At 43.4% G+C, this 13047-nt stretch overlaps 1 protein-coding gene across 1 annotated transcript in view; it reads left to right on the top strand.

Annotated features, from left to right (window-relative positions):
- TEAD2 (TEA domain transcription factor 2) overlaps window positions 1-13047 on the top strand; it is an 82838-nt gene that overhangs the window by 13730 nt on the left and 56061 nt on the right. The gene's annotated exons all lie outside the window — the stretch shown is intronic.

Genomic DNA, 13047 nt, shown 5'->3' with positions numbered 1-13047 from the left:
TAAATTTGAGGGTGGCTCGGGGTATACCAGAGCCTTAACATCCTCTAATACCTTCCTGTTGAAGATGTCAATTGGGGAGCCCGCGGACAAGGGTGGGCAGAAGGTAGACGGGAGACCACCTTTAAAGCTCTCAACTTCTAACATTTCAGATACATCCATACTAGATTCAGCAATATCGAGCAGTGTGCAAATAATTAATTAATCATCAGGATCCTGCAAAGAAGGAGGAAGGAAACCCAATGTAATTTGGGCCAACCGCACACGGGGTTTCCCCAATTACATCAAAGCCAGTACCGGCAACCTTAGCTTGGAAGAAATTCTTTAAATTCAGTTTACGAGTAGCCTTTAATAAATCAATTTCAAACTGCACAGGATCAAATTTGTTAGTCACAGCAAAATTTAGTCCTTTAGACAATAAAGAGACACGGTCAGGGTCAAGAGTCAGGTTAGTGAGGTTAATGATGTTAGTCTCACATACAACATCACCTCAGTCTTCTAACGCCAAGAAACTTGTTTGCGCTTCCGACTCGGCCATCAGCCTCTTCCTCCTCCTCTTTCCACCCCTCCTGGTGCATTTCCTAAAGGTGTCGCTTCGCCGGTAGATGAAGGTACTGTCAAATTACAAGATCCTTTTTCTGTGCATCATCTGACGCACTCGAGTCGGATTCTGTTGTCCAGAATTCAGTGTTTCGGGATCTGTTTTTTTGTCGGTTTCTCTTTAAAATGTTGTTTCCTACTGGTTTGCCAACCAAAAACAGTGCCACTCTCAAAGTCCACCTTGTCCCTTAGGAACTTGTCCCGTTTTTTGTCTTTCACTTCGGTTTGTGTGATGATTAGTCTTTTCTCTAACTTCTTGAAGAACAGGGATGCCTGGTTGTCGGATAGACGGGTTTTTAACTCCGTTTTCGCTTTTTCAAGTTCAACAGTGACATTGGCACTCTGTTGTCCCTGGAGCGCTCCCTGTTTTCCCTTTCCCTTTCAACCCCCCCCCCCCCCATCCCAATCCCGTTCCCCCAGCCCCGCACCCCCCCTCTTCCTCATTGTCTTGTTCTTGCTGCTAATGCCCAACAAATGACGTATAGCCATGCTCCTCTTTGTCGACCCAATATGTCTTAAATTATGCTTTGCTGTAACATTTGTTATTATGCGTCTGATGTGAGATATATTTTTAATATATAAATCTATTATGTATGTGTCCTAGTGCAATACTATTTAGATGCACTTTAGACACAGGTTTTATGTTTTAATTTGCATTGTTTACTGTTGCCGAGACTACGCGAGCCGGGGGCGGGTATTTTACCCACACCCGTAGGTCTCGCGATGTCTGAGGCTTGAGGAAGCTCTTTTGCGTGAAATGGCCCGTCGCCTAGTCGTGGCGTGCATCGCCCCTGTCCTGTGTCCATCCAAATAAAGTTGTCTACGTTACCAGCATCGGTGAGTGCCGTGTCTTCGCTCTGTATGGATTTGATTGACTCACTTCGTTATTGCATGTGCACCTCCGTGGAACAGCTGCCTTGACGCCAGTTTACATATACAGCCGTGACTGGGTCAGAGCCCTTGCTGTGTGGAGAGGGTCCTGTTGCCTCTTTGTACTTGGATCCAACTGCCGTGTTATTCGGCATTTTCCAGCCCTCTAACCCTTACTACCCTGATTGTACAGCCATTTTTGGGGTTCATGTTCGGATCAGTTCTGCTCGAAGTGCGGGTACGAACTGAATTGTGTCACAAATTTGATTCCAAATTTCAACCAAGCTGCTTATATCTAATTAGAAGGTGACCACTAGAGATGAGCAAGCACTAAAATGCTCGGGTGCTCGTTATTCGATACAAACTTTTCCCGATGCTCGAGTGCTCGTATCGAATAATGAACCCCATTAAAGTCAATGGGAGACCCGAGCATTTTTTCACTGAAAGAAAACATTAAAAGAACAGTGCAGAATAACACATTACAGATGTTTACAGATGTTTTCCTTGTAAGAACACATTGAAATAACACTATTCTTCCCTTTGCAGGTGTTCGCGCGTGTCTTCCGCTAAGTTAGGAGATGTGCACAAACATCTGGAATGTGAAGAATAGTGTTCTTTAAATGTGTTCTACACTTAAATGGTCCTGTGTTCACTATTTTCACTGTTTTTATTCTATTCTTCACATTGCAGGTCTTCGCGCGTGTCTTCCGATAAGTTCGGAGATGTGCGTGCACATCTGCAAAGTGAAGAATAGAATAAAAACAGTGAAAACAGTGAATACAGGACCATTTAAGTGCAGAACACATTGAAAGAACACATAGAAAGAGACTGCACAGCCCTAATTACCAAGTGCAGCTGGGTGATGGGGTTATAACTCAGAGCTGCATACTGGGCTAGAGCACTGATTGAGAGACATTGCTCTGGAAGGCTAGCCAGCCGTGTGTCGTGTCACTAGTGGCTGTGAAAACGCTGTTTCTCTAGAGAGGGATTCGCTGATGTACAGGTTGTGCTCAGACGAGCCAGCTTTTCTTTTCCGTTTTGTTTTATTTTACTTGTCTGTAAAGCTGTATTGTATTCCAGCACACTGCCTACCCAGTATTTAGGTATCCAGCATATTGCCCACCCAGTATTTAGGTATTTAGAACAATGTACCCCCCAGTATATAAGTAGCCAGCACACTGCACCCTCCCAGTATATTGGTAGCGAGCACACTACAGCACATCCAGCATATAGGTATCCAAAACCCTGCACAAGCACAAAACAAAAGTCCTCACCTGCTCACAGTCCTCCCACGTGGTGCTTCATGACATCATAGTGTGCATTGCACATGGAGCCAGCCCTACCCACACTACTGCTGAAGAGGGGAAGAGGAGCCACGGAGAGTGTCAGAAGATGAGTAATTTTTTTTTCTCCAACGGTTGGCGCCTGAGGCCATCGCCCACAAGGTGGAAGAAACAGGTCTGAGCAGAAAATGACACGTTCACAGCAATGTACACTGAAGCTTAAAAAAGTTATTGGTGTCAGAAGATGGCAAAAGGAATAAAAAATGTTTTTGTTACAATGTTTAGAACATTATTAAAACACAATAAAATCTCTATAAATTTGTTAATCCCATTGATCGTACCAACCCAAAGGAAAAAGGAGAGATATTATTTGGAGCACACAATGAAAGCTGTAAAAACCGAGCCCACAAGAAAATGTTGCAAATGCGTTTTTTCACCAATTTCCCTGCATTTGGGATTTTTTCCCACTTCCTAGTACACGTCATGGAATAATAAATACCATTACACAGAGTACAATTATTTATGAGGAAAACAAGCCCTTACACAGCTCTGTACACAGAAAAATTTAAAAGTTAGAGATATTTGAAGGTGGGAAATGAAAAATGGAAACCCAAAAACAAAAAAGAGCCAAGTCGTTATGAACCATCTGAATTTCAAAGAAGCTCTAACGAAGCATAAAGAGTATAGTTGTTAATTCCCCACACCAGAAAGCGTGTTTCGATTAGGCTGGCGGCACACGTGGCGTTTTGAACCCATTTTTAGGCTGTTTTTAAGCAGTCCGTTAAAAAACACATGCGTTTTAAAAACTGTCAGAAACGGATGCGTTTTCAAAAAAGCATGCGTTTTTTAACGGACTGCTTAAAAACGGCCCAAAACTGGGTTCAAAACGACCCTTGTGCCGCCGGCCTAAGGAGTCTTTAGGAAGCATAAAGAAGCATAAACAAAAATTGTTGGTAATAAAGAAACAGTTGGCAGAACTGTTGGCATCCATGTGCTGTCCACAAAAAGTTGAAGGTTGTTAGGCCACACTTGAGATTTTATTTCTTTATTGACATGGAAATGAATTACTGGAGTACAAAATTTGCAATTCCTGGCACAGCCAAGTGAGCATGGAGGGGCTCGATGGGGGCCATGCCCTGGAGTGAGCTGGTGCGGGGCACTCCTGCCCTGTGCATGTTCGCTAGTAATAGCAGGGTTTAGACGGGTGCCAGCTGAACATTTAGGCGCCACATATATGAAGGGGCTTACATAACAAAGAAATATAATCCTTACAATGTGTCAGATATATAAAGAGGCAGGAGCATCAAGTACCAATGTATATAGATGTATGCTAACCATTAAACAGTCGAAACAGAAGAAATATCAGTGCGTTTTGCCAATCATTTTACAACACTTTTTGGTATAATTTGTGTGTTTTTTCCAGTTACTGAGGAAAGTAAATATGATGTATCCATTTTCAACAGTAGACAAAGCCACAATTACTCACCAAAAGACAGGACACGTAAAAACTTGTTCCTGATGCTAGATAACAGGTGAAATTTCTGCTACAAGTCATATTACTTTCATATACATTAGCTTATTAGGAGCTTATTTATTATGATACATGTGAGCCCACCATCCCCCATCCTCAAATTAACAATTGAATTTTGGTTCCTGAAAAGCAGGGAGATAACTTTGATTGCCTAAGGTCAGCAGAAGCTGACATGTGAATAGAGCCAGACAAGTTAAACATAACAACATATGTGTTGCATTAGTGTCATAAAACTCTGTGTACGTGGACTGTTATGTAAGGTAGTTCCCATACAGAACGGATGTGTTTCTATACTGCTATGTTCCACCTGCTTCCAGGCTCATAAACCGCTGCTCTCAAACCAACATAGACATAAGTTGCACCTTCTGGGGTATATGTGCCACTGGTGTATGGGCATTGTATATGTGAATATTGTTGTAACATTATATAGGAGGAACTAATTGTATTGGAATAGCTATGTGGGTGTAGCGGTAGCAGTCACATCTGGGGTGCAAGAGACCCCACCTGAGTTACCTGTATTCAGGGGCGGACTGGGAATTTAAAATGGCCCTGGAAAAAACTATAAAAGTGGCCCCATTTTATGGGCGGAGTCAAAACAAGTGGGTGTGGTCAGATAATGTGGATGGGGTTATAACAGACAAATTGTTGGTACATGGCATTACTGGAAAAGATGTTCTTGTTTTGCATTAAGTGAATTTAATGTGCAAAGAATGTGACCTGTCGTTCAGTAAATGATGCAAACACACGACCCGATAAGCCTTAACCCTGTGCCATACATGTACAATTCAGAGAAAGAATATATTGATACTGCCTCCTATGTACAGGAATAATGCTACAATAACACATTCAATCCTGCCTTCTATATACAAAATAAAACTACTACCATACCTTCTCCCATATACAAGCCAACTACTATAATACTGCCCCCTATGTACAAGAATATAACTACTATAATACTGCCCTCTATGTATAAGGATATAACTACTATAATACTGCCCCCTATGTACAGGAATATAACTACTATAATACTGCCCCCTATGTACAGGAATATAACTACTATAATACTGCCCCCTATGTACAAGAATATAACTACTATAATACTGCCCCCTATGTACAAGAATATAACTACTATAATACTGCCCACTATGTACAAGAATATAACTACTATAATACTGCCTCCTATGTACAAGAATATAACTACTATAATACTGCCCCCTATGTACAAGAATATAACTACTTTAATACTGCCCCCTATGTACAGGAATATAACTACTATAATACTGCCCCCTATGTACAAGAATATAACTACTATAATACTGCCCCCTATGTACAAGAATATAACTACTATAATACTGCCCCGTATGTACAAGAATATAACTACTATAATACTTCCCCTATGTACAGGAATATAACTACTATAATACTGCCCCCTAAGTACAAGAGTATAACTACTGTAATACTGCCCCCTATGTACAAGAATATAACTACTGTAATACTGTCCCCTATGTACAAGAATATAACTACTATAATACTGCCCCTATGTACAAGAATATAACTACTATAATACTGCCCCCTATGTACAAGAATATAACTACTATAATACTGCCCCCTATGTACAAGAATATAACTACTATAATACTGTCCCCTAAGTACAAGAGTATAACTACTGTAATACTGCCCCCTATGTACAAGAATATAACTACTGTAATACTGTCCCCTATGTACAAGAATATAACTACTATAATACTGCCCCTATGTACAAGAATATAACTACTATAATACTGCCCCTATGTACAGGAATATAACTACTATAATACTGCCCCCTATGTACAAGAATATAACTACTATAATACTGCCCCCTATGTACAAGAATATAACTACTATAATACTACCCCCTATGTACAAGAATATAACTACTATAATACTGCCCCTATGTACAGGAATATAACTACTATAATACTGCCCCTATGTACAGGAATATAACTACTATAATACTGCCCCCTATGTACAAGACTATAACTACTATAATACTGCCCCCTATGTACAAGAATATAACTACTATAATACTGTCCCCTACGTACAAGAATATAACTACTATAATACTGCACCCTATGTACAAGAATATAACTACTATAATACTGCCCCCTATGTACAGGAATATAACGACTATAATACTGCCCCCTATGTACAGGAATATAACTACTATAATACTGCTCCATATGTACAGGAATATAACTACTATAATACTACATATATAAACAGAAGCGAACATGAAAAAAATCAGTATTTATCATATACAGCTACAAAAAACACATGAGATCCTCACCTTTTGCATCCAGTGACATCAGGTGACGTCTCCCCGGATTGTTCTCGTTCCTCATCTTCTCCTTTAGTTCCACCATCACCTTGTCTCTTCCTCCAGGTACACAGCTTTCCTGCAGAGTTTACCACACAGACGTCTTATGTTCTGCACTTTCCCATTGTCCCTTCTTCTGCTGCCACCAATACTGTGCCCCAAATACTGTAATAGAGCCCCCTACAATATTAGTACCACACAAATAGTGCCCCATAATGTAACATACTGTAATAGTATAGGATATTTTATTTCTTCTTTCTATCCTTTAACCCCCTTAAGTCCCCCAACCCCCCACCCCAGTATTGATAGAGCTCCGACTATGACCCAGGCGTAATAATAATGGCCCCAGTCTGCCCCAGACATAGAATTAATGGCCCCAGCCTACCCCAGACATAGAATTAATGGCCCCAGCCTACCCCAGACATAGAATTAATGGCCCCAGCCTACCCCAGACATAGAATTAATGGCCCCAGCCTACCCCAGACATAGAATTAATGTCCCCAGCCTGCCCCAGACATAGAATTAATGGCCCCAGCCTACCCCAGACATAGAATTAATGGCCCCAGCCTGCCCCAGACATAGAATTAATGGCCCCAGCCTACCCCAGACATAGAATTAATGGCCCCAGCCTACCCCAGACATAGAATTAATGGCCTCAGCCTACCCCAAACATAGAATTAATGGCCCAAGCCTACCCCAAACATAGAATTAATGGCCCCAGCCTACCCCAGACATAGAATTAATGGCCCCAGCCTACCCCAGACATAGAATTAATGGCCCCAGCCTACCCCAGACATAGAATTAATGGCCCCAGCCTACCCCAGACATAGAATTAATGTCCCCAGCCTGCCCCAGACATAGAATTAATGGCCCCAGCCTACCCCAGACATAGAATTAATGGCCCCAGCCTGCCCCAGACATAGAATTAATGGCCCCAGCCTACCCCAGACATAGAATTAATGGCCTCAGCCTACCCCAGACATAGAATTAATGGCCCCAGCCTACCCCAGACATAGAATTAATGGCCCCAGCCTGCCCCAGACATAGAATTAATGGCCCCAGCCTACCCCAGACATAGAATTAATGGCCTCAGCCTACCCCAGACATAGAATTAATGGCCCAAGCCTACCCCAATCATAGAATTAATGGCCCCAGCCTACCCCAGACATAGAATTAATGGCCCCAGCCTACCCCAGACATAGAATTAATGGCCCCAGCCTACCCCAGACATAGAATTAATGGCCCCAGCCTACCCCAGACATAGAATTAATGTCCCCAGCCTGCCCCAGACATAGAATTAATGGCCCCAGCCTACCCCAGACATAGAATTAATGGCCCCAGCCTACCCCAGACATAGAATTAATGGCCCCAGCCTACCCCAGACATAGAATTAATGGCCCCAGCCTGCCCCAGAAAAAGAATTAATGGACCCAGCCTGCCCCAGACATAGAATTAATGCCTCCTGACAGCCCCAGATATTGAATAATGCCCCCCCCCGCACGCCCCAGACATATAATTAATGCCCCCTGCCCGCCCCAAATATAGAATAATGCCCCCCCCCGCCAGACAAATAATCAATGCCCCTTGCTAGCCCCAGATATAGAATAATGCCCCCCCCCTCAGACATATAATCAATGCCCCCTGCCAGCCCCAGAAATAGAATAAGGCCCCTCCTCGCACGCCCCAGACATATAATCAATGCCCCAGATATAGAATAACGCCCCCCCCGCCCCAGACATATAATTTATGCCCCCTGCCAGCCCCAGATAAAGAATAATGCCCCCCCCCGCCCCAGATAAATAATAATGTCCCCCCCCGCCCCAGATAAATAATAATGTCCCCCCCCCCCCGCCCCAGATAAATAATAATGTCCCCCCCCCGCCCCAGATAAATAATAATGTCCCCGCCCCCGCCCCAGACATATAATTTATGCCCCCTGCCAGCCCCAGATAAAGAATAATGCCCCCCCCCCGCCCCAGATAAATAATAATCCCCCCCCCCAGATAAATAATAATGTCCCCCCCCACCCCAGATAAATAATAATGTCCCCCCCCCGCCCCAGACATATAATTTATGCCCCCTGCCAGCCCCAGATAAAGAATAATGCCCCCCCCCCGCCCCAGATAAATAATAATGTCCCCCCCGCCCCAGACATATAATTTATGTCCCCCCCCGCCCCAGATAATAATAATGTCCCCCCCCCCCGCCCCAGACATATAATTTATGCCCCCTGCCAGCCCCAGATAAAGAATAATGTCCCCCCCCCGCCCCAGACATATAATGTATGCCCCCTGCCAGCCCCACATAAAGAATAATGTCACACACCCCCCCCCCCGCCCCAGATAAAGATTTAATGTCCCAATTCTATAATTTAACAAAAAAAACCCCATAATACTCACCTCTATGGCGCAGGTTCGTCTCGTCCCCGGTCTTCAGCAGCTTGGTGTAGAGGCGCGGGATAGTGACGTCACTGCTCCGCGCCTCTCACATCAAGCCGCGGAGCTACATGGAGGCAGGCTGACATCTGGTAGGTGTCAGCGCTCCTCCACTGAGTGTATACACAGACGCAGAAGCAGCAGCGCTGCGCTGCGTCTGTGTACTAATCTATAGTACCTGCATCTTATGATGCAGGTACTATAGATTAGATGAAAAGTTGAAGGGAGGGAGGGAGTGCGGACCGGCCCCGGACGAGCTCCGCACCGGCCCCACACCGGCCCAGGACCGACCGGCCCACCGGGAAAATTCCCGGTGGGTACTATGGCCAGTCCGCCCCTGCCTGTATTGTACAAGTAAATTGGAAGTTGAAGAACTGGTTAAAGATTTTCTATTTAAGTTAGTCCAGTCATGCCCATACACCAATAGTCATAGGCATAAGATAGAATTCTATGTGGGTGCTAGAGTGTGGGCACCATTCCTAACCATGCAACAACTGTGTGGGAAAAAATATGCTAAAGAATTTGGACACAGTTGTGTGAGGTTAAAAAACTATGTGAAACGTCACGTCTAGGCATGATTGCTACTATGTATGTATCAGACATAATACTGTTTATAAATACATATCACACTCAAAAGTTTTTTACCCAGACAGTTTTGTGTTTTCCATTAAAACTATTACTTTTATTTTTCAAATGAGCTGGAAAATGAATAAAAAATATAGTCCAGACAATGACAAGGCTTGAAATATTTTTTTTTCATTTGAAATAATAATCCCCCCCCCCCCGTTTTTCCTGAAGCCCCTCCCACAAGTTGGATTGGCTTGATGGGCACTGTTTGTGTACCATATGCTTAAGCTGCTCCCACAACAGCTCAATGGGGTTGAGATCTGGTGACTAGGCAGGGCACTCCATTACAGATAGAATACCAGCTGCCTGCTCCTTCCTATATAGTTCATGCACAATATGAGGTGAGCTTTGGGTCATTGTCCTATTGTAAGGAATGTGGCTTGGCATTGCAAAACGGAGTGGTAGCCTTCCTTATTCAAAATCCATTTGATCTTGTACAAATATCCCACATTACCAGCACTAAAGCAACCACAGACCATCACATGACCTTCACCATGCTTGACAGATGATATCAGGCACTCTTCCTGCATCTTTTCAGTTGTTCTGTGCCTCCCAACTGTTATTCTTTGTAATCGAAAAAAACTGCTGAAACCCAGAATTGGCTATCCATAACACTTTTTTCAATCTTCCTCTCTTTAATGCCTGTGTTCTTTTGCCCATATTAATATTTTCCTTTTATGAGCCAGTCTCATATATGTCTTTTTCTTTGCCACTCTGCCCTGAAAGCCAGCATCCCAGAGGTGCCTCTTCACAGGCGTTTTCCGGGTACTATTTAATGAAGCTGCCAGTTGAATACCTGTTTCTCAAACTAGAGACTGTAATGTACTTGTCTTTTTCCACTCTGGTTAGAGCCTGTTTGTGCTCTCCCCTGAAAGAAATAGTACACACAGTTGTAGGAAATCTTCAGTTTCTTAGTTTCAACAAAATGTTATTGAAGGAAAGCAGAATGGTGCAGTACAATAAGTCACGGCAAAGCACATACTACTCGCAAGAGGAATTCACAGAGTTTGGTATGATACATAGCCAGCAACTGTATCAATAAAAAAAAGAGAGAAAACGGAAGGGGGGGGGGGGGAGGGAGGTGGGTGGTCACACAGGGGTAGGAAACCTGAAAATGGGATTTGTGCAAGATCAGTATAGTTGTATATGTGTCGGTATAGATAATGGGAGTATCCGTGTATGCCATGTGAGATTGCTTAAGGTATAATGGGTATAGAGCTATTGCCCTCTCAAGGGTTGGTGAACCTCGTGCAAATCTTCAGTTTCTTGGAAATTTGTTGCATGAAATGGCATTCATTTCTAAGAACAAGAAGAGACAAGCTGAGTTTCACATGAGTTTCTGGCCATTCTAAGAGTTTCATAGAACAAACAAGTGTGATGCACCAGATTCTCAACTAGCTCACAGGAAGGTCAGTTTTATAGCTTTTCTAATCAGCCTACTTGAACAAGGGTTTTCTAAACATCCATTAGCCTTATCACACAGTCGGCAAACACAATGTACCATTAAATCACTGGAGTGGCTGTTATTGGTAATGGGCCCTTTACACACCTACAATATGAAGATATTGCATTAAAAAGCAGACTTTTGCAGCTAGAATGTCACAGGTGCCCCTGCGATCCAAGTATCGGATTGCAGGCACACCCGTACCTCTCTCCGGGGTGACGCCCAGTCCCTACCGGACTCACCTCTCCACGTTCCTGCTGACGTCCCGCTCCTATGGGCGTGTGTGCCAGTACTCGAAGATTTAAAGGGCCAGCGCGCCGCTGATTGCCGCTGGCCACTTCCGGGTTTTCCATAAAGGCCGGCTGCTCCCATCAACCCCTGCCAGATCTTTGCCTTCATATGCCACAGAGAAAGCTTTCCTTGCAATTCCCCTGTGTTCCTTGCGTTCCAGCTCTGATCTCCCGTTGTGACTCCGGACTTGTCCCAGACTCTGCACCTCTGCTGCCTGCCTTGAACATCTGTCTGCTTCTGACCACAAGATGACCTAACGTTCCTGTACCCCGACCTTGGCTGCCACCGCGGGCTAGTTGCACCTGTGGAATGACCTGGTTGTACCACGCCGCAGCAAGACCATCCCGCTTTGCCGCAGCCTCTGGTGAAGACCAGGTGCCACTTAGATTCAGGTCCCAGGTGTCGGCTAGTGTCACCGTCTGCGGTGGTCCAGGGGGTTCACTGACACCGAGCCCTAACATAGAATAGCCATTTGTGATTATGAAATGTGTTTTTCTTTCAAAAATAAGGAAATTTCTAAGCGACACCAAACTTTTGAGTGGTAGTGTGTGTGTGTGTATATATATATATATATATATATATATATATATATATATATCTTAATGACCAATGGCATAGATTACTGGCAGACACATAACTTACACCTGCAGGGTCCCGGTGCAAAATCTTTTTCAGGCCCCCCAAACCAAAATTTATCATTTTTGCTACTTTGAAGGTAAGCCTCAAAAAGTGTTTATTGACCCTTATCCAAGAAAAGGGACAGATAAGGTGATGATTGTCTCCCACTCAATGACCAACAGTTTATAAATATCAATCCCCATCAAGCAAATAAGATTAGTGCTAAGTATTAGTTCAACCAGTGTTAACAATGTGTCATTACAAAAATTAGAACCATATATTTTAGGCAACTTATAACCAGGTGGAGCAACTTCTGCCTTCAGTTAGGGCTATTTAAGATGGCTGAAATACTGCGTCCATGTTATTCTATATTACAAGGCTAAATTCTGTAGCACCTAGCCACATTTTTCATCTGCAAGTTCCTTGATATACAGAAGAAGTAACAAATTTGCCCAAAGTGCAAGAATATCTCCACTTACATGAAGGCTGTCGTTGAGATGCTACACCGGACCCAAGAGGAAATCCCGACAGATCTCATTTCTATCTATGTTTGTTTTCAACCATTTGCTTGCATTGTGATACAGCAATTCAGTTTTTTTCAATGCTCTACTTCTTTGATGGAGTAGAACATACAGAAACAAACAACATCAATGTGAACGGAGTCTAAACTTTATGTGACTTTAGGGCAGGAACAGAAAGTGAGAAGTATTTGAGATACTTAAGTGGCATTAAGCCAGGCTGGGGACACTTTGGCTAGATGATTCTAACGATTGTATAGCTCACATAGCTTAAATGATGAACCATGACTGGCCTAAGGTCACTGAAGTTAATTTAACAAATTGTGCCTGGTAATGGGTAGATTCTAGTTGGCATTGCTCGTACTATGACTGTTTGAGCAGAAATTAGTAAGCACTAGGGGGCGCAGTGGCTGACTCTAAGAGTCCCATGGCAGGCATAAGCAACACGTTTTCTAATCTGACTGATCCATGGAGTTG

The sequence above is a fragment of the Engystomops pustulosus genome, chromosome 6 (assembly GCF_040894005.1).
Source record: "Engystomops pustulosus chromosome 6, aEngPut4.maternal, whole genome shotgun sequence".
NCBI classification, from domain to species: domain Eukaryota; kingdom Metazoa; phylum Chordata; class Amphibia; order Anura; family Leptodactylidae; genus Engystomops; species Engystomops pustulosus.
This window is presented reverse-complemented; position numbering and strand designations above follow the sequence as displayed.